The following is a 17,721-nucleotide window of genomic DNA, read 5'->3' as shown; positions in this document are numbered from 1 at the left end:
CTTTTCTCTTTCTTATCTCTTCCCCCCTCTAGTCTGGTTACTCTGGTTGTTGGTTTGTTTAAGCAGACATATTTAACCCATTCTCTTGATACATGTACTACACCTCCTTCTTTATTTTCCTTTCACTCTCTCTAGATTAAGGCATATAGTTTCTCTGGTCAATTTTATTTTATTTTATTTTTCCCTGCCTCCTTCTTATTTTCTTTTCTCTCTCTCTGGATTAAGCCATATAGTTTCCCCATCTAGTCAATTTTTATGTTTTCTTTTTCCATGCCCCTGTCATTTCTCTCTTTGTACTGGATAAGACCTCTCCCATCAGTACCGCCCCCACCCTGTTGTTTGCTTGTAGCTGGTATTTCTGTTTTGTTGTTGTTGTTGTTGTTGTTGTTGAGTTTTATTTGTGTGTTTTGTTTTCTTATTTTCTTTTTTTTGTTTGTTTTGTTGTTTGTTTTCCTTTCCAGAGCTACTTCAACGAACAAATCAAAGCACACCTGGTGGAGGGTCCAAAACATCACTACGAGTAGGGAGATAAAGTCACCAAAGTCACAACAACAGAAAGCAAGTAACAGTCTGCAAAAAACACCTCCTGAAGGGCCAGACCCTGGACACTGTATGACCCCTCTTTAATATAGTAGTGCTTGCAGGTGCAGGGAACATAACAAGCTTTTAAAACACATAAGGGACAAGGGCACCTGGGTGGTTCAGTCAGTTAAGCATCTGACTTCAGCTCAGGTCATGATCTCACAGTTTGTGGGTTCGAGCCCCACGTCAGGCTCTGTGATGACAGCTCAGAGCCTGAAGCCTGCTTCAGATTCTGTGTCTCTTTTCTCTGTCCCTCCCCCACTCACACTCTGTCTCTCAAAAATAAATAAACGTTTAAAAAAAATAAAAAACATAAGAGTTAGACAGAAAACTAGTCAAAATGAGAACATGGAAGAATTCTCTCTAAAGAAAATCCAGGAAGAAATGACAGCTAAAGAATTGATCAAAGCATATATAAACAATATAACTGGCCAAGAACTTAGAATAATAGTCATAATATAAATCAGTGGACTTGGAAAAAGCATAGAAGACAGCAGAGAATCTATTGCTACAGAGACAAAGGAACTAAAAAATAGTAATGATGAATTAAAAATCCTATAAATGAGGTGCAAAATAAAATAGAGGTGGTCACAGTGAGGATTGAAGAGGCAGAGTGGAGAATAGGTGAAATAGAAGATAAAATTATGTAAAAAGAGGAAGCTGAGAAAAAGAGAGATAAAAAAATTCTGGACCACGAGGGGAGAAATATAGAACTAAGTGATTCAATGAAACAGAACAATATCTGTATCATAGGAGTTCCAGAAGAAGAGAAAGAGAAAGGAGCCAAAGGTGTACTTGAACAAATCATAGCTGAGAACTTCCCCAATCTGGGGAAGGAAACACACTTTGAAACCCAGGAGGCACAGAGAACTCCCTTCAAATGTAACTTGAATCATCTTCTGCACAACATATCTTAGTGAAACTGGCAAAATACAAAGATAAAGAGAGATTTCTGAAAGCAGAGAGAGACAAACGGGTCTTAACCTACAAGGGTAGACACATAAGGGTAAGAGCCGAGCTATCTACTGAAACTTGGCAGACCAGAAGGGAGTGGCAGGAAATCTTCAATGTGATGAACAGAAAAAATATGCAGCCAAGAATCCTTTATCCAGCAAGTCTGTCATTCAGAATAGAAGGAAAGATAAAGGTTTTCCTAAACAAACAAAAACTGAAGGAATTCATCACCACTAAACCATCCCTACAAGATATACTAAGGGGGATTCTGTGAGTGAAATGTTGCAAAGACTACAAGGGACCAGAGACATCATTACAAGCATGAAACCTATAGAAAACACAATGACTCTAAACCCATATCTTTCTATAATAACACTGAATGTAAATGGACTAAGTGCTCCAAGCAAAAGACATAGGGTATCAGAATGGATAAAAAAACAAGACCCATCTATTTGCTATCTACAAGAGACCCATTTTAGACCTGAGGACACCTTCAGATTGAAAGTGAGGGGATAGAGAACTATCAATCATGCTACTGGAAGTCAAAAGAAAGTTGGAGTAGCCATACTTATATCAGACAAACTAGATTTTAAATGAAACACTGTAACAAGAGATGAAGAAGGGCATTATATAATAATAAGGGGTATATCCATCAAGAAGAGCTAGCAATGATAAATGTTTATGCACCGAATACAGAGTCACCCAAATATATAAAACAATTAATCACAAACATAAGCAATCTTATTGGTAAGAATGTGGTAATTGCAGGGGACTTTAATACTCCACTTATAGCAATGGACAGATCATCTAGACAGAAAATCAATAAAGAAACAATGGCCCTGGATGATACACTGGACGGGATGGACTTGACAGGTATATTCATAACTTTTCATCCTAAAGCAACAGAATACACATTCTTCTCGAGTGCACATGGAACATTTTCCAAGAGAGATCACATACTGGATCACAAAACAGCCCTCAATAAATACAAAAGAAATGAGGTCATACCATGCACACTTTCAGATCACAATGGTATGAAATTTGAAATCAGTCACAGGAAAAAGTTTGGAAAACCTCCAAATGCATGGAGGTTAAAGAACATCCTACTAAAGAAAAAATGGGTCAACAATTAAAGAAGTAATTTAAAAATATATGGAAACAAATGAAAATGAAAACACAACAATCCAAGCCCTTTAGGATACAGCAAAGGCAGTTCTAAGAGGAAGATACTTTGCAATCTAGGCCTATCTCAAAACAAGAAAAATCCCAAATACAAAATCTAAAAGCACACCTCAAGGAACTAGAAGCAGAACAACAAAGAAATCCAAAAGCAAGCAGAAGAAGAGAAATAATAAAGATCAGAGCAGAAATAAACAACATAGAATCTAAAAACAAAACAAAACAGTAAAACGGATCAATGAAACTAAGAGCTGTGTTTTTGAAAAAATAAACAAAATTGATAACGCCGTAGTCAGACTTCTAAAAAAAAAAAGAGGACCCAAATAAATAAAATCAGGAATGAAAATGGATTTATTACAACCAATCCCTCAGAAATACAAGCAATTATCAGGAAATACTATGAAAAATTATATGCCAACAAATTGGACAACCTGGAAGAAATGAACAAATTCCGAAACACCCACACACTACCAAAACTCAAACAGGAAGAAATAGAAAATTTGAACAGACCCATAACTAGTGAAGAAATTGAATCAGTCATCAAAAACCTCCCAACAAATAAGAGTCCTGGACCAGATGGCTTCCCTGGGGGATTCTACCAGACATTTAAAGCAGAGATAATACCTATCCTTCTCAAGCTATTCCAAAAAATAGAAATGGAAGGAAAACTTCCGGACTCATTCTATGAAGCCAGTATTACTCTGCTTCCCAAACCAGAGAGACCAAGCAAAAAAAGAGAACTACAGGCCAATATCCCTGATGAGCATGGATGAAAAAATTCTCAATAAGATACTAGCAAATCCAATTCAACAGTATATCAAAAGAACCCTCTTGTACTGTTGGTGGGAATGCAAACTGGTGCATCCGCTCTGGAAAACAGTGTAGAGAGTCTTCAAAAAATTAAAAATAGAACTACCTTATGGCCCAGCAATAGCTCTACTAGGAATTTATCCAAGGGGTACAGGAGTGCTGATGCATAGGGGCACATGTACCCCAATGTTTATATCAGCACTTTCAACAATAGTCCAATTATGGAAAGAGCCTAAATGTCCATCAACTGATGAAGAGATAAAGAAGATGTGGTTTATATATACAATGGAATACTACTTGGCAATGAGAAAGAATGAAATCATGTCATTTGCAGCAATGTGGATGGAACAGGAAGGTATTCTGCTGAGTGAAATAAGTCAGTCATAGAAGGACAGATATTATATGTTTTCACTCATATGTGGATCTTGAGAAACTTAACAGACCATGGGGGAAGGGAAGGGGAAAAATATCCACAAACAGAGATGGAGGGAGGCAAACAATAAGAGACTCTTAAATACAGAGAACAAACTGAGGGTAGATGGGGGGGTGGGGGAGAGGGGAAAATACTTGATGGGCATTGAGGAGGGCACTTGTTGGGATGAGCACTGGGTGTTATATGTAAGCAATTTGACAATAAATTATATTTTAAAAAAGAAAGGAAGAAATACACAGAAAAAAACAAAGATAGTGGAACACACAAACACTGGGATTCTCAGAAACTGGGACAGAGAGACACCAGAAAACAAATAGACCATGGCATATACAAACACTGCTTGTAAACCTACAAATTCAGGGACACACAAACACTAGGACATACAGATGCTGGGATATAGTCTCTAGGCACACATAAATCCTGAAACGCAGACATACTACAATATGGTGACACAGGGACATAGTCACTGAATAATATAGACACTAAGATATCCTGACTCAATCATGCAGAAACTGGCATACAAACGCTAAAGCACACAAAGCACCAAAAACACATAAACGCTTCAACATGCTTAATTTGGAACACACAGACACTGGAACATGTACATATATGAGAACACATAGAGCCTAGAACTTACAGATGTGGGAAGACACTGATAATGGGACATACAGACACTCTTTTCACATTGAGACACACAGATGTTAGCACACTAGGGCACACAGATGGGGATAAAGACACTGAGGCACACAGAAACACTAAACTGAGATACACAACCAACGTGCTGGCACTGTGACACCAGACACTGAGGGCACAAAGACACTAATGCACTCATTTACAGTCATAAAGAGAAACTGATATACAAAAGACATTGTGGTACATAGGCACTAAGACACATAAATCTTAAGACACATAAACACTTGGATATACAGAGACTGGGTGAATGATGGGGCAATCTCCTAAGATGAGGGATCCTAGGAGAAGAAGTAGGCTTTGGTAGGGAGCTTACATTACTTTGAGATATCCATGGGCCTCCCAAAACATTTATTCATTCATTAATCTCCCTTCTTTCTCCAAATGTCTTGAGATTTCAGAGATCTTTGTTAGAATAAGTTTGCAAGTAATAGAAACACTAACTGGAACTATTTTAATGAAGGGAATTTATTGGCTCATGTAACTGGGAAAAACTAAAAAAAAAGTAGGGTGTTTCAGAACCCATCATCTGTTCAATAATGTCCCCAAGGTAACATTCAACTTCTTTCTATCTCTTCACTGCCTTCCATAGTTACTCTATACTAAGCGTGGCTCCTCTAACCACAGGGTGACTGCCAGCAACAACAAACACTTAAGGAAATTCCTGAGTTTCACTCTAACTTGAATACATGCCCACTTTAAAATCAATTATTGTGTCCTGGGATATAAGGTTGTGCTAACTGGCTTAGACCAGATCTGGGTCCATTCTTGGATGAAAAGGTTGGGTCAGCACCACCCAACTACATGACAGCTACATATTGTGTGAGTGGTAAAATGAATGCTGGATAGACCACCAAGCATGTCACTACATTAGAATAAGCGATTTAGCTATAGTAAACACTGTAAACCAGGTCAAAAGAATAAGTGCCCAGTAATTATGGAGTAATAATTATACCAGTTGACCCATAAAGGTAAAGCTACTCCAACGCAGTCCAAAAGTTTGAGCCTCCTAGCAGCCATGGCAAAAAATGACAACACAGTGATGATCTCTGAAAGTGATCTTCATGTAACTGTTTCTTCATGGTAGCAAATGACTACTACTATCATTGCAGTTACAATCCACTCTATCCTGCATGTAAGTTGGGTAGAATCTACAATTTGGCAATCTACAATTTGCTACTATTAACAGGATAAAATGGAGTCCAAGAGCATGTGTGTGACCTACTTTAGAGGACAAAGTAAGTCAATGGCAGAGCCAGGACTGGAATCCCCAATGTGTCTTAGCTATAAGCAATAGAAATAAACTCTGGCTGATTAAAACATAAAGAAATTTGTTAAACAGTTATTAGATAGTTCACAGAATCTGTGAGGGCAGGAAAACCAGATGCAAAGATAACATGATGCCCAGAATCCCACCTTAGAATTTTTCCAGAGGAGATACTGCTCGTGATGCCATTGGAAACTGATGTCATCATTTGCAGTTCCCACCTCACCAACTCTCCCATTGCCTCTGGAAATCAGATGTAGCTGCTGCAGCTGCATTCAGCCATCAACAAAATGGGTTTCATGTAGTCCCTGATTCCTTAAACTTAACTCATGATTCCAAGTCTAGGATAAGTTCATCTAATTACTGTACTCTAGCCATGTGCCCAAGTCTTAGTTGCAAAGGAGGCTGGGCAAGTGAGGAAGTGTTTTTTACAGCTTCTGTTGTGGCAGGTGGGCCCTGCCTCATAAGGCAGGGGATTACCAAGTACATAAAAGGAATCAGTAGCCAAAAACAGTGGTAAATATTCATTATAACTTGCTTATGATCACCATACCCAGGCTCCTACAATGGAACCGCTTATTCTGCAACCAGTTGTTCAATCAGCATTTCCAAAGTATGGCAAGCTAGAAACACTCAAAGAAAAATGTAGGTGGTGAGAGAGAGATGTCCCCTCTGTCCTCCTTCCAGGCTAGATGGAGTGTTCCACCCACACAGGAGCTCTTTGGTAAATAGCACCAAATACTCGAATAAGGTTTAAAACTGGGAAGGCTTCCAGAGGAGGTAAAACTTGTTCTGGATCTTCGAAGATGGATAGAGGAAAAGAGCATTGCATCTAGTCTCCATTCTTAATTCCCTTATTTATCTGGTCCTTACTTGGCCGGTGGCTGTCTGAGTACCTATTCACATACCTAGAGGATGGTTGAACATCGTTGTTGCCTGTGGATTCCCAGAGCTAGAACTAAAGGGTACTCTGGGGGCAGCAGTAAACATATACATGGTACAAATGGCTGGATGGTACGGACCAAATGAGGTCCAGCAATAGTCTCCATTGTCACCCAGTAGGGTGCGTGATCACACACACTATTTCCTTCTCCCCTTTCATGTCACCTCAAGTTGGTGAGTTTTCCTCTCCAAGTCTCAGTAAAATGGAGAGAAACAATCATATTTTCCTGGGCTTTGAGGTTGAAAGAAAACCATAAGAGATTCTCAAATATAAAGAACAAACTGAGGGTTGCTGGAGGGGTGTTGGGTGGGGGGAGGGGCTAAATGGGTGATGGGCATTAAGAAGGCACTTGTAGGGATGAGTACTGAGTGTTATATGTAAGTGATGAATCGCTAAATTCTACTCCTGAAACCATTATCTCACTATACGTTAACTAACTTGGATTTATAAATAAATAAATAAATAAATAAATAAAGTACATATGTATATATTTCCACATATCTGTACACACATTTATGATATCCACCTCAAGTCCTAAAACATAAATGGTGCTTGATGTTATTATCATTACTCATGGAAAGTCAGAGGTAAAAGGAACTTTAAAAATTACCCACTTTATAGGGCATCTGGGTGGCTCAGTCCATTAAGTGACTGACTCTTGATTTCAGCTCAGGTCATGATCTCATGGTTCATGAGTTCGAGCCCCGCATCAGGCTTTGTGCTGAAAGCACGGAGCCTGCTTGGGATTCTCTCCCTCCCTCTTTCTGTTCCTCCCGCATTCTTGCATCTATCTCTCAAAAATAAATAAATAAACATCTTTTAAAAAGTACCCACTGCAACACTAATTTCTCAGATAGAGTAGCTAGGACCCAAAGGGAGTAAAAACATTGCCTGGGATCACAGAGCGAGTTAGTGGTAGAGAAAGAACTGCCACCTGTTTTTCCCAACTCCTTCTCCAAGGCTTTTTTTTTTTTTTTTTTTTTTTTTTTACCTTTTCTAGCTGAGTCATGTTGCATATAATCCACACTTCGGGGTAAAGTCAATGGGTCACCCCTTAAATGGGTGTTGACCTGTCTTCAACAGTTAGAGGATTTATTTATCTAACATTTATAGATAACCTATCTGTGCCAGGTTATTGGTAGACAAGCTTAGGAACTAGAGAGGACTCAGACCTGGTCCCTGCCCTTGATATATTACAAGACCTGAGAGAAGATGATTATAAACACAGAAAACTGCAAACAAGCAAGCAAAAACTAGAGATTTGTGTGTGTGTGTAAGATAGTGAAGGGACTAAGGGTGATTGGGGGGGTGGGTATTAGCCTTCCACCTTGTAAACTCCATCAACCAGGCCACATCTATCTCAAATAAATTAAATGGCAGTGATGTTCTTTCTATGGATAACTGTAGTTTCTCAATCTTTTGTAAAGTGTGACTAAAATAATCCTGAGAGGTTTCCAGCTATGGCTGAATGAGGAGATCAGCAAATGTTCCCCTCAAAAAGTTACCATGAAGCAGACAACATTGATATAAAGAAATATAACTGCATCAGAGCCCAAAGGAATACAACAATATAAGAAGCATTTACACTTTTGTTGTGTGTTTCTATTTTTTCCAGGTTTATTAAGAAATAACTGGCAAATACTGTATAAGTTTAAGGCATACAGCATGATTGTTTGATTTATATGTATTATGAAATGATTATTACAGTAAGTTCAGCTAGTATCCATCTTCTCATATAGAAACAATAAAAAGAAAAGAAGAAAAGAAGAAAGGAAAAAAATTCTCCTTGTGGTAAGAAGTCTTAAGATTTACTTTCTTGGATTAAGGACCTAAATGTGAGACTTGAAACCATAAAAATCCTGAAAGAGAACAGAAGCAGTTAATTTCTCCAACTTCAGTCATAGCAACATCTTTTTAGATTTGTCTCCTGAGGCAAGGGAAACAAAAGCAAAAACAAACTATTGGGACTACACCAAAACAAAGCTGTTGCACAGCAAAGGAAACAATCAACAAAACTAAAAGACAACCTACTGAATGAGAAAAGATATTTGCAAATGACATACCAATAAAGAATTAATATCCAAAATATATAAAGACTTTATACAACTCAACAACAAAACAAATAATTTAATAAAAATATACAAAAATAAAAATAAATAATAGATTTAAAAATGGGCAGAGTACATGAACAGACATTTCTCCGAAGAAGATATACAAGTGGCCAATAGACACATGAAAAGATCACACATCGTCAGGTAAAAGAAAATCAAAACTACAATGAGATATCACTTCACACCTGTAAGAATGGCTAATATCAAAAACACAGGAAATAACAAGTGTTGGTGAGGATGCAGAGAATAGGAACCCTTGTGCACTGTTGGTGGGAATGCAAACTGGTACAGCCACTGTGGAAAACAGTATGGAGGGTTGTCAAAAAATTAAAAATAGAAGTATCATATGATCCAGTAAATGCACTACTGGATATTTACACAAACAATACAAAAATGCTAATTCAAAAAGATATAAGCACCCCTATGTTTACTGAAGCATTATTTACAATAGCCAAACCATGGAATCAGCCCATGTCCATCGATAGACGAATGGATAAAGAAATGATAGATAGATAGATAGATAGATAGAATATTCCATATATATATAGCAAATATAATGGATATATATATGTATATATATATATATATATATATGAATATTATTCAGCCCTAAAAAGAATGAAATCCTGCCATTTGCAACTATGTAGATGGAGCTCGAGAGTATAATGTTAAGTGAAATAAGTCAGTCAGAGAAAGCCAAATACCATATGATTTTAGTCATCGGTGGAATTTAAGAAAACAAATGAGCAAAATAAAAAAGAGAGAGAAGCCAAAAAAACAGGCTCTTAACTGTAGAGAACAAACTGGTTGTTGTGAGAGGGGAGGTTGGTGGAGGGATGGGTGAAATAGATGATGGGGATTAAAGAGCACAGTTATCACAATGAGCACTGAGTAATGTATGGAATTGTTGAATCACTACATGGTACACATGAAACAAATATAACACTATATGTTAACTACACTGGAATTTAAATATTTTTTAGAAGTTTTCCTCTCTTAACTTTCCTGTATATCACACAGCAGTTTTAGCTACTGCCATTATGTTGTATATTATATCCTAGTACTTATTTATCATAACTGGAAGTTTGTACCTTTCAGCCACCTTCCACCAATTCCCCTTCACTGAACACTTATAACCACAAATCTGATGTCTTTTTCTGTGAGGTTTTCTTCTTTTTAGATCCCACATAAAAGTGAGATCATACAGTCAGTATCTGTATTTCTGCATGAATTATTTCACTTTGTATAATGCTTTCAAGGTACATCCATGTTGTCTGAATAATATTCACATATATAATATATAATGTGGTATATCTAGGCTATATATAAATACTATATATATAAATAATATATATGTATATATAATATATAAAAATACTATATATGTAGTATATATGTATATAAATATAATGTGGTATATACAAATATATATAATATGGTGTGTGTATACATATACTACATATATATATATATATATATATATCACTAGATAGAGATAGAGATAGAGATAGAGATAGAGATAGATAGAGATAGAGATAGAGATAGACATATAGGTATAGATATAGATAGATACCTCACAACTCCTTTATTCATTCATAATGGACATTTTCCATGTCTTTGCTATTATAAATAATGTTTATATGAACATGGGGGTACAGATATTTTCTCCAGTTAATTTTTTTTTACCATGGATATATTTTCAGAAATGAATATCCATAAAATTTCTGGATCATATGGTAGTTCTATTTCTAATTTTTTGAAAATTCTCCATAATCTCCATAGTGACTACACCAATTTACAAACCTTCCAACAATGATTCCCTTTTCTCCACATCCATGCCAGGATGTGCTATCTCTTGTCTTTTTGATGATCGCCCTTCTAACAGGCATGAGGTGATATCTTATCGTGGTTTCAATTTGCCTTTCCCTAATGACTAGTGATGTTAAGAATCTTTTCATGTACCTGTTGGCCTTTTGTATATCTTCTTTGGAGAAATATCTATTCAGATACTTAGCTCACTTTTTAATTGGGTTATTTGATTTTTTGCTATTGAGTTGTATGAGTTATTCATATGTTTTGGATATTAACCCATTATCAGATATATGGTTTGCAAATCTTTTTCCCATTTAGTAGGTTGTCTTTTCACTTGGTGGAAGGCTTCTTTCACTGTGCAGAAGATTTTTATCTTGATGTAGCCTGACTTGTTTATTTTTTTGTTTTGTTGCTTCTGCTCCAAGTATCATATCCAAAAAAGTCATTACCAAGACCCATGTCAAGGAGATTTGTTGCTGTTTTCTTATAGGGTTACATGGTTTCAGGTCTTACATTCAAGACTTTAATATATTTTGAGTTAATTTTTATAGGTGGTGTAAAATAGGGGGCATTCTTTTGCATGTGAATTATTTTACATGTGAATATCCAATTATCTCAGCACCATTTAGAGACTGTCTTTACTCCATTGAGTATTCTTGGCTCCTTTGTCAAATATTAGTTGACCATATATGCTTGGGTTTATTTCTGGGCATTTGATTCTGCTCCATTGGTCTATTTCTCTGTTTTCATGACAGTACCATACTGTTTTGATGATGACAGCTTCAGAGTATAACTTGAAATCAGAGAGTATATCCGTCTGTTTTCTCCTTTAGTATTTTTATGGTTTCCTGTCTCCCATTTACGTCTTTCATCCATTTTTATTTTATTTTTGAGTATGGTGTAAGAAAGTAATCCAGTTTCCTTCTTTTCATGTTGCTGTCCAGTTTGCTGTCCAGTTTCGTGTGCTGTCCAACACGATTTGTTGAAGAGACTGTCTTTTTTCCATTGGATATTCTTTCTTGCTTTGTAAGAATGAAACCATATACTTGTGAGTTCCTTTCTGGGTTTTCTACTCTTTCCATTGATCTATGTGTCTATCTTTGTGTCAGTGCCATACAGTCTTGATCACTACAGCTTTGTAATATAGCTTCAACTCCAGGATTGTGATGCTTCCAGATTTGCTTTTCTTTTTCAAGGTTGCTATGGCTACTTGGGGTCTTTTTTTCGTTCCATATAAATTTTAAGATCCTTTGTTCTAATGCTATGAAAAATGCTGTTGGTATTTTGATAAGAGTTGCATTAAATGTGTTTTTTAATGTTTGTTTATTTTTGAGAGAGTGAAAATTGGGGAGGGAGAAGAGGGGGACAGAGGATTCAAAGCGGGCTCTGCACTGACAGGTTGACAGCAGCGAGCCCAATGTGGGGCTCGAACTCACGAGTTCATGACCAGAGCTGAAGTCAGATGCTAAACCGACTGAGCCACCCTGGTGCCCCTCATTAAATTTTTTTTACCTTTGTTAGTGTAGACATTTTAATAATATTTGTTCTTCCAACCCATGAGCATAGAACGTCTTTCCATTTCGTTATGTAATTTTCAATTTGTTTACCAATGTTTCATAGCTTTGAGAGCAAAGATCTTTCATCTCTTTGGTTAGGTTTATTCCTGGGTATCTTATTGATTTTGGTGCAATTGTAAATGAGATTGATTCTTTAATTTCTCCTTGTGCTCTTTCATTCTTAGTATATGGAAATGCAACAGATTTCTGTACATTGATTTTGTATCCTGCAACTTAACTGAATTTGTTTACCAGTTCTAACAATTTGTTGGTGGAATCTTTTGGGTTTTCAATATACAGTATGATGTTATCAGCAAATAGTGAAATTTTGACTTCTTCCTTGCTGATTTGAATGTGTATTATTTCTTTTAGTTGTCTGATTGCTGTGGCTAGAACTTCCAGTACTATATTAAGTAACAGTGATGAAAGTGGACATCCCTGTCTTGTTCCTGACCATAGAGGAAAAGCTCTCAGTTTTTGCTCCTTGAGGATGATATTAGCTTTGAGTTTTCCATATGTGGCTCATATTATGTTGAGGTATATTCCCTCTAACCTATTTTTTGAGAGTTTTTTTTATAAAGAATGGATGTCCTACTTTGTCAAATGTTTTTTCTGCATATATTGAAATAATCATATGGCTCTTATCCTTTCTTTCATTAATTTGATATTGTATATCACGTTGATCAATTTGCAAATATTGAACAACACTTTCAGCCCAGGAATAAATCCCACTTTATCATAGTGAATGATTCTTTTAATGTACTGTTGAATTAGGTTTGCGATTCTTTTAATGTACTGTTGAATTAGGTTTGCTAGTATTTTATTGAGTATTTTTTCATCTATGTAGTTATTGACTTCCCTAAGTATATTCTCATGGGCATAAATACCTCCTTCTCTCTTTTGTTCAGCTTCATTATTTTCCATTATTTTGTCTTCTAGGTCACTGATTTGGTCTTCTGCTTCTTTCAGCCTGTTTTTTATTGCATCAAGCCTGCTTCCAATCTTCTTTATTGTAGTCTTCATCCCTGATTGATTCTTTTTTTAATCCTTTTATCTCTATGGTAAGGGACTCACTGATGTCTTCTATTCTTTTCTCAAGCCCACCAGGTATCCTTATGATTGTTGCTTTAAATTCTCCATCAGGCATGTTACTTATATCTGTTTCACTTAGATCTCTGGCCATGGCCTTATCTTGCTCTTTCATTTGCGATTAATTCCTCCATCTTAGCATTTTGTCTAAGTCTCTGTCTTCCTGTATTAGAAAAGCCAATTTTGTCTCCTGTTCCTGAAAGTAATGGCCTTATGAAGGAGAGGTCATGTAGTGCCCAGGGACTGGCACTTCAGGAAATGTCTCTGGTGTGTGCTGTGCATGCTCTGCTGTTTATTTTAGCTGCTCTTTCCTTTAGGCAAGTCATATGCAGAGGATCTGTTTACCTGCTCTGGGCAATGTTTGGTCCCGGGCCTGAGTGTGTTAAGTATCAACTAGCTGTACCCTGATATGCTTGTAAAATGAAACATGATACCACTTCCACCAAAACTGAGGCCCTGCAAAAGTATGGTCAGGTGACATGTTGAGAGCAGGGGTGTGTTGGTACTCTAGGGGTGGGGCCTACTGCACTGGTGCTGAAGCAAATGTGACTTAGAAGGACATTCCCACCAAAGTTCCATGGAGTGGGGCTTGGTGTATTCAAGTTAGTCAGCCACTCTCAACACTGAGCTGTTTCCTGCAGGTGTCTCTGTGTTTATACTGATGGTTGGATGAGGGAAATGGCATCAGCTAATTCCTTTGTTCCTGGAGAGGTATCTTTGTGATCACTGCCTATTAGGGAGGTGCTCCCTGAAGAGCAAATAATCCACCTGTGTGCCTCAGGAGGTCTTCAGATTCCTGTTTCTACATTGTCTTCCCCCAGGATTTTTGCCTGCCTTCTCTGCAGGAACAGTTCAGTGCTCTCCAAGCTCTAGTCCAGCTAAGCCCACCTTTAAAACTCTCAGGTTTAAGTCCCACTGGTTGCAAGAACTCATTAAATTCAACCATTCTCATTTTCCAAGCCAATGGCTTTGGGAAAATATTCCCCTTGTGCATTCCCCTGTGTGCACCTCTCTTGCCCTTCAGAGTGACCATGACTCCCTCCCTTTCATAGCAACTGCAATCCATTTCTTCCCTAAACCAGGTCCCCACTTTCTACATTCTTCAATGTGGCCTTTCCTCTCCCTTTAGTTTTGGAGTTTGCCCTGTCAGTCTTCAGGTTATGTCTGGCATATTTAGGATAATTTGATAGTTACCTAGTTGTGTTCCTGGGATGAGGCGAGCCTATGGCCCTCATATTCCACCACCATCTTCTTAGTCTGCATCTCAAATATTTTGAAATATTATGTTTTTATTTTCATTTGTCTCTATGTATTTTATTATTTTTTTCTTTGCTTTCTTTGTGACCCATTGAATGTTTAGTAGCATGTCATTTAGCTCCCAGTTGCTTGTGGATTCTTCCAATTTTTTTTAGTAATTTCTATTTCTATACTGTTGTGGTCAGAAAAGATGCATTTTAAAAAAGGTTCTATTTTAATTCCAGTTAGTTAACATATGGTGTTATGTTAGTTGAAAGTATACAATATAGTAATTCAGCAGTTTCATACATCACTCCTTAATCCTCATCACCTATTTAACCCAACCCCCACTCCCTCCCCTCTGGTAATCACCAGTGTAGTCTCTATAATTAAGAGTCTGTTTCTTGTTCTTTCTCTCTCTTATTGTTGTCCATTTGCTCGGTTTTTTTGTTTATTAAATTCACATATGAGTGAGATAATACGGTATTTGTTTTTCTCTAACTGACCTATTTCATTTAACATTACAGTCACTAGCTCCATCTATGTTCTTGCAAATGGCAAGATTTTGTTCTTTTTAATTGCTGAATAATATTCCATTTACCCATTCATCAATCACTGGACACTTGGGCTGCTTCCATATCTTAGCTATTATGAATAATGCTGCTATAAATTTAGGGCATCATGTATCCCTTTGAACTAGTATTCTTATATTCTTTGGGTAAATACCCAGTAGTATGATTGCTGGATCATAAGGTAGTTCTGCTTTTTTTTTTTTTTTTCAGGGAACTCTATGCTGTCTTCCACGGTGGCTGCACCAGTTTGCATTCCCACCAACAGTTCAAGAGTGTTCCCCTTTCTCCACATCCTCGCCAACCTGTTGTTTCTTGTGTTTTTTATTTTAGCTATTCTGACAGGTATGAGGTGATATCTCATTGTAGTTTTGATTTGCTTTTCCCTGATAAGTTATGATGAAGTTCCATGTGTCTGTTGGGCATCTCTATGTCATCTTTGGAAAAATGTCTGCTCATGTCTTCTGACAATTTTTAACTGGATTTTTTTTGGATATTGAGTTTTATATGTTATTTATGTATTTTTATATTTACCCTTTATTGGATATGATATTTGCAAATATCTTCTCTTATTCTATGGGTTGCCTTTTAGTTTTGTTGATTGTTTCCTTTGCTGTGTAAAAGCTTTTTATTTTGATAAATCCCAATACTTATTTTTACTTTTGTTTCCCTTGCCTCAGGAGGCAAATCTATTGAGAAGTAGCTATGGCCAATGTCAAAAAGGTTACTGGCTGTGTTCTATTCTAGCAAATTTATGGCTTCAGATCTCACATCTACATCTATATTCAATTTTGAATTTATTTTTGTGTATGGTGTAAGAAAGTGATCCAGTTTTGTTTTTTGTTTTTTGGGTTTTTTTTTTTTTCATGTAGGTGACCAGTTTTCCCAACACCATTTGTTGAAGATACTGTCTTTTTTTCCATTGGACATTCTTTTCTGCATTGTTGAAGAGTAATTGACCATGCGATTGAGGGTTTATTTCTCGATTTTATATTCTGTTTCATTGATCTATGTGTATGTTTTTGTGCCAGTACTATACTTTTTGATTACAACAGCCTTGTAATATAACTTAAAGTCCAAAATTAATTTCTGCAGATTTGCTTTTCTTTTTAAAGTTTGCTTTGCCTATTTGTGGTCAGAAAAGATGCTTGATATGATCTCAATCTTCTTAAATTTATTGAGACTTGTTTTCTGGCCTAAAATGTGATCTATCCTATGGAATGTTTCATGTGCACTTGAAAACATAGTGTAGGTTTTTTCGGAAGATGGCGGCATAGGAGGACTCTGGGCTCACCTCGCGTCCTGCTGATCACTTAGATTCCACCTACACCTGCCTAAATAACCCAGAAAACCGCCAGAGGATTACCAGAACGAAGTCTCCAGAGCCAAGTGCAGACGAGAGGCCCACGGAAGAGGGTAGGAAGGGTGGCAAGGCGGTGCGCCCTCCACGAACTGGCGGGAGGGAGCAGGGGCTGAGGGGTGGCACGCCGGCCAAGCACAGTCCCCTAGTCTGGCTGCCAAAGTGGAGGGGCTGGACGGAGTGTGTTCCGACAGCAAGCAGGACTTAGCATCTGGGAGGTCATATGTTAACTGCTCTGCTCAGAAACAGGGAAGGCTGGAAGACAAAGGGAGGGAGAGTTGCTGAGCCCCAGGACAACAGAGCTCAGTTTGGCGGGGAACAAAGGCGCTAGCCAGCACCATCTCCCTCGCCCATCCCACAGCCAAAATCCCAAAGGGAACCAGTTCCTACCAGGGAACTTGGTTGCTCCGCGCAAACACCCAACGCTGTGCTTCTGTGGAGCCATCCCTCCAGCACCGGGTCTGACTCCTTCCTGCTGCCACAGGGCCCCTCCTGAAGTGGATCACATAAGGAGAAGCGAGCTAAGCCTGCCCCTCCTGCCCCCGTGCACCTTGCCTACCCACCTTGCCTACCCCAGCTAATAGGACAGATCCCCAGCACCACAAGCCTGGCAGTGTGCAAGTAGCCCAGACGGGCCACAACACGCCACAGTGAATCCCACCCCTAGGAGAGGGGAAGAGAAGGCACACACCAGTCTGACTGTGGCCCCAGCAGTGGGCTGGGGGCAGATATCAGGTCTGACTGCAGCCCCGCCCACCAACTACAGTTATACACCACAGCACAGGGGAAGTGCCCTGCAGGTCCGCACCACTCCAGGGACTATCCAAAATGACCAAACGGAAGAATTCCCCTCAGAAGAATCTCCAGGAAATAACAACAACTAATGAACTGATCAAAAAGGATTTAAATAATATAACAGAAAGTGAATTTAGAATAATAGTCATAAAATTAATCACTGGGCTTGAAAACAGTATAGAGGACAGCAGAGAATCTCTTGCTACAGAGATCAAGGGACTAAGGAACAGACGGGAGGAGCTGAAAAACGCTTTAAACGACATGCAAAATAAAATGGAAATGAACACGGCTCGGATTGAAGAGGCAGAGGAGAGAATAGGTGAACTAGAAGATAA

At 37.9% G+C, this 17,721-nt stretch overlaps 1 protein-coding gene across 1 annotated transcript in view; it reads right to left on the bottom strand.

Moving 5' to 3' along the window:
* The window catches only part of ITIH6 (inter-alpha-trypsin inhibitor heavy chain family member 6), a 166,363-nt gene that overhangs the window by 40,770 nt on the left and 107,872 nt on the right, over positions 1-17,721 (bottom strand).

This window comes from Panthera uncia, chromosome X (assembly GCF_023721935.1).
Source record: "Panthera uncia isolate 11264 chromosome X, Puncia_PCG_1.0, whole genome shotgun sequence".
Classification (NCBI taxonomy): domain Eukaryota; kingdom Metazoa; phylum Chordata; class Mammalia; order Carnivora; family Felidae; genus Panthera; species Panthera uncia.
This window is presented reverse-complemented; position numbering and strand designations above follow the sequence as displayed.